This window comes from Xiphophorus hellerii, chromosome 13 (genome assembly GCF_003331165.1).
Source record: "Xiphophorus hellerii strain 12219 chromosome 13, Xiphophorus_hellerii-4.1, whole genome shotgun sequence".
In the NCBI taxonomy this organism is placed as follows: domain Eukaryota; kingdom Metazoa; phylum Chordata; class Actinopteri; order Cyprinodontiformes; family Poeciliidae; genus Xiphophorus; species Xiphophorus hellerii.
Window position 1 is genome coordinate 17,471,062 of NC_045684.1, and position 6,000 is coordinate 17,477,061.

Below are 6,000 nucleotides of genomic sequence, written 5' to 3' on the forward strand. Positions count from 1 at the left end.
TGTTTGGACAGACCAACATAATAATGGATTATCAGACACAAAAGTAACCTTCTTTCTTAGATTTTTCTATGGTTTTCCTACTGAACTGAGTGTAACCAATGACTTTTGTTCAGACTTTTGATAGCTTTAGGTCTGCAGCTGATCTGTTCATTATGTTTCACATCAACATCTGCATCTCTTCTGCACCAGCTGAAGTTATAAAAATCCTGGATAATGCTGAGTAATTATTTTAAAAAAATGTTCCAACTGTTTGGTCTAATAACTCACAGATTTTTTTTGTAATATAGTCATATCAAATTTCAGTGCTAAGCAGTCAAAATGAAAGGAGAAGCTGTGTAAGATCAAAACTACAGAAACAAGAAAAGCTCAAAATAAAATGAACCCTATACTGAAAGTTTACTTGCAATAAAAAGGCTTAGCATGTAAAATCCTATTGTCCTGACCTTACTGCTACATCAACGTTTTTGGTAGCGCATTCTTTCTCGACATGTTTCGATACCTCGCATCTCCTCTTCCGTCTGACAACATGTTCCGCTCACTGAGATCAGGAGACTCTCCCAGAAACGCCAACGTCTCCAACATCTCTTAAGTCCATGTAATCGAGAGAACAAGCTATCAACATCACAGCTTCCTCCTGGTTCCAGTGGAGGCTGCTGTCAGTGAGCTCTGCGGCTTATCCACCAGGACATTGTTACTGGAAAGACATGCAACTGCTGAATTATTTAAATGTCATTTCTTCCCGTGCTGACAGCATTACAAAGGAAACTCCATTTGTATTCATTTTGCTATTGTGGAGAAATACAGTGGGAAACCTGAAGCAAAGAGCCGAAAGTGCAGCACATCTTGCAGAGCTTCGTGGAGTTAACGGTGCCTTGCAAAAGTGTCCACACCCCTTAAACTTTTCCACATTTTATCATGCAATGACTGAAAATGATCAATGTGTTTTCCTGAGGTTTTATGTAATGGACCAAAGCAAAGGAGTACATACATGTGACGAAGAAGGAGAAAGAGAAGGATGCATGGTGTTCAACTATTTTTACAGACAAAAATCTGAAATGTGAGATGCACATTTGTATTCAGCTTCCTTCCTTCACTCTGAATCCAAAACCGTTCAGTCCATCATCTGAAAGTGAAGAGTGTGTTACAACAGCAAATCTATCAAAACATGGCCGTCCGCCTAAACTGGCAGGCAATGCCGAAGAGATCATTAATCAGAAAAGCACCTAAAAAACCCGTGCTGGCAAAATCTAGAGAAATAAAGGGGTGTGAACGCTTTTGGAGGTCATGATCTGATCAAACATGCTTTAGTCAAAGGAAGTGAGCTTCTCCTTTATATTCTCAGACTCTTCCAGTCCCGCTCAAAATTTATGCTGTGAAACAAAACATCAGATAAATAGGTTCTGGAAAGATACAATCAAAACAAACTGCGTGCCGATACAGTTTCCCCCCCACCCCTGTAAATTCACACACCAGCATTAACTTAGCCTCTAAACCTCTTTCAGCCCACTGATAAGTCCCTCAGCTTGTGTTTCTCTGCAACAACATGCAGGGCGATACATCTGAATGTGGGCCATCACAGTCTCTTTACACCAGACTCAAACATGTTTAACTCTGTGTTGTTTCAAAGCAAGGAAATTATTCTTTATGTGTCACACTCAGACCGTCCATAGGGATGTGTGAAAACACCGGAAAGAAAATCAGTCTTTTAGTATTCATGTTTTAAATTTTCATGACCACAACTGATAAGGTTAGCCGAAGGAGAGGCATAGAGGATTTGCAGAAGACGAACTGTCCTGGTTTAGGTAGGTGGGCTGCTGATATTTGAATATGGCTCCAGAAAACCCTGATAGATGCATCATACATGAGCCAGTCCTGTTAGTTAGACGCCATGGCTCTATTTGGTGCCCCATCTGGTGGGTAAGAGAGGAACAACCACAATGTGAGGAGGGAAAATAGCCCAAAGCTGGCTTTTTTGGCTGCATCTATTAATAACTTAGATGCAGGATTGTTGAACATAGAAACGCTCTCCACTATGCTAAGACACTCTGCAGGTACCGTTGTGTTTCTTGGGGTTTGCCGTTTGACATTCTGGGCTGTAATTGGGGTTGGGGGAGGAGAAGATTTGGTTTTATTATCAGATCTGTTGAGTGTTTGTATCATTTCCGATTTCTACAATGGGTTAGATCATTGGTAGGTGCAAATGTAGACTAAGCAACACAAGAGAAACATTTTTTTTTACGTAGATGGTTTATTGAGCAAAGAGTAAAACCCAACATAAACAGAATTATTTTAGATTTTCACATTTTCTGTATATGGTGATAAATAGAAATACCTAAATGCATTTTTTCCCCCAAATATTATTTGTGCATAGGTTCGAGTGAACAAATAACAAATCTTACAAAGGCTTGAAGGACACTATACCTCAAGCAACCTGTATTCTCAACTCTTCCTCCATCTGGAACCATGAGTTTCAGATTAAATGCAAAGTTAACTTTGGGCTGAATAAAAGAGGACTCTAGACCACAGAGTAACATTCTGGTTTATTTTTCGCCCAGATCAGACACTTTGACACTTTCTGAGGATCTGCAGTGACTCAACACAGAAAATGCTGCAGTTGTAGTCCTATTCGTGTGGCTCTGGCTTCAGCTGCTGTCCACACCTTTTGTGAATCATCCCCAGACTGTTAAACCGGTTCATTTCACAATCATTTCACTGATACACTTATCCCTATTGCTCTTGCTAATTTTTTTTGCCACACTTTTTCCTTTCACCCAACCTTCCATTGATCAGTTTGCATACAGCCCTCCATGAACAGGCAGCTTCTTTAGCAGTGATGACTTTTTGAAGCTCAGCCTCCTCCCTGAGGATGGTGTGAGTGACTTCCAGCTTAATAGCAGTCAAGTCAGCAGTTTCTTTGATTATGTAGGCCGTCACATAACATTATTACTTTCTTCTTTTTTGCTGGCCTAATGTAAATTCTAAATTTCCAAGAATCTAGAATTTCCCAGAAGCCAAATTCATTACAGGAAAAATTATTAGAAAATAAAGACTTGAAATATACAAGTATGTGATTAATCTTAAGAGTTTACTCAAGTCTATATTAAAGACTTGTGACATAAACAAACCACAGCAGCAGCCTATATGACTTATTTAAACTCTAAAACATTTGAACTAGTAATATGTTTCAGATGCAAAGACAGTGGTACAAAAAAATAGATTAAAAAAGTCATAAAAATCTGTCTTTCATTTATTCTTTTCTTATCTTTTTTTGCTAAATATATTTTTGCAGCTCAATTTTAGAAAAATTATTTTAAAAAATATATTTTTTAAAATATTCTTTATATATATATATATATATATATATATATATATATATATATATATATATATATATATATATTTTCAAAGTTTTTTAACATCAAACTTTGTGATGTTAAAATATAGCAATTACACAAAGAGCTGTTGTCAATTAGACCAAGCTGTCGTTACTCTCCGATATCGATACTTTTTTTTTTTCCTAAATCCTTCCAAATGTCTTAAAAATTATTTTTACAACGACGTCTGTCTCCAAAAACAATCTTGCCTTAACCATAAACAAAGTTCATGTGCAGTGAATTATTTCCTCCATGATTGGCTGCATCAGCTTCACCTTTCACGTGATCACTTCCTGTCACATCGCAGAGGCCTAATCAATCAATCAGGCTCGTTAAGGCGCTGCGCTGCGTCCCCCCGCTGCCTAACCCTGAGCGACATATTGGATTATTTGATTATCACGCTACTTTGACGGTAGCGTGATATGGAAAAGGAAGGCGACCTAAGTGAAGATTTCGGTAAGGACAATCAGCCCGGCGTTTAATTGTTTTATTGTTTAATTGGCTCGTTTGTGGCGTTTTGGCTCGTTGTCGTCACTTTCCATGCCTGGTTTTTGAACTTTGCCAGACTTATTTAAATTCACAGCATCTCCTGCGACGGTGTAGCTCCCAGTGGTGCTAGGAGACACTTTAAAAGCCGTGTTATTAACATTCCCGACCCGATGTTTGGACATGGGGACCGGGTAGAAGGTTTAGCAGCGGGAGCTAGCAGCGTGGAGTTAATTAACCGACAGGTGAGGCGGCGCGAGGCGTTGCACACCTGGGACACTAATTAGGTCACTGCAGCCCGCATGTTTCTCCTGAGGAACATCAGTCATGTGTAATGCTGCCTGCAGGACAACACGTGACCAGTCAGGCAGGATTTCATTTTAACTGTATAATATTTCAATGTAATACATGCAGGTGGGTTGAATATTAACGCTTTTGGCCTTTGCTACACCTGTAGTGGCTCGCAAAAGTGTGCACACCTCTCTTAAGACGCCATAATAAGTTATTGTCCACTTTAAACGTGGCATATCTTGCTCAATTTAACAAACATCAGTTGTAGTCAAAAATGTAATCCTGTGATCCTTTGTGGCCTGTAAATTTAGCAAATTAATAAATGTCAGGAAAGTCTTGAATGTTTTTTTTTTCAGAGTTATAAGAATTAATGGAGGGACTCTTAAGACTGAATGCTGAAATTAAATCAGAAAGTGTTCAGAGTACATGGGTGGACTCAATTATTTAACCTACTTGTTTTTAAACATTAAAGAAGTCTATATTTTTCTTTCTGACAGATTTGTTCTTAAGTTAAGTTGTACAGCATATATGCCACATTAGTTCTGTAAAACTTTGCAAATGTTTCATCGTGGTCTCAGTGTCTTACAAAACTGGAAAATCCAGGATTTTGAAAGAGGCTCTACTTTTAACATTAAGTGAACACACAATGTGTTTTTAAAAAAACAAAATTGCATTGCTAAATTATCTTGAGGCATGAAACATGTTGGATATCCTTAGATTTGGTATATAAATAAACCTTATTTCTCTCTTTACATCAGTAATGATCATCCACAGCTATATATTTTAAATTTTTTGGTCAGGTGAATGAGTAATTGTGAATTAAGCTATAGATATGTCTATGTTGGTAAAAACTGTTGGAAAATCATTTAATCCAGTCTATAGGAGACACATTTTTACCAAAGTGCGTATTTCTTTTAGTGAACAAAACTTAGCATTTCTGAAACTCAAATTATATACAAATATATTTAATGAATCCTCAAACATGTCAAAAACCTGCACAATAATTGTAGGATGGATTTAACTTTGATTAGATCAGAAACAATCTTTAGGTTCTGCATTTATCTAGAAGAAGCGCTAGATGTTCCATTGTAATGACGTCTCTGAAGAAGATAAGTGAACTAATCATCTTTATTTATACATTTTAGCAGCTCTATACTTCAGACAAAAAGAAAAAGGTTGTATGATCTTACTTTACCCTGTTTCAGACGGTCCAAGCCTGCTGTGTGAGGACCTGGAAGATCTGGAAACAAAGGACACGAAAGAGAAGATGAGCAGAGGAAGGGAAGAAGGAGATGAGAATGCGTTAAATCAGAGAGATAATGAAGAGACGAGAGGGGAGACGGCGCATGAAGAGAGGAACGAGGGGGAGGAAAATGGGGAAAATAAAGTTGTTGTGTCAGAGAAGGAACTGATGGAGACGAAGGAAGTGGAGCAGGTGAAGCCTGAGAGGAGCCTGCAAGCGGAGGATGAGGCGGCAGCACAGGATGTTAAGAAGCAAGATAAAGAGACCGAGATTAGCAGTGAAACAATTGTTGATAAGCGAGCGAGAAAAAATAAAAAAGTTACAGAAAAGAAAACTGTGCAGAAAAAGAGCAGGAAGAGGCGAGGCAAGAAGCAAAATGAGCACGTGAAAACCAGGAAAGGTGGAAAGAAGGTTGTCGGTGTGATGTTGGAGGAGGAAAAGAAAAGCGGGACCCAGGAAGTCTCAGTGACGGCGTCAGAGGAGAGCTCAATTCAGTTTGATCCCTCAATAGGCCTGATTAGTAGCTGTGAGTTGTCTGATTCCGTTTATCTGGGTATGGAGACAACTGGGCTGTACTGTCCCCCGGCCCCTGTTCCAGTGCTGTAC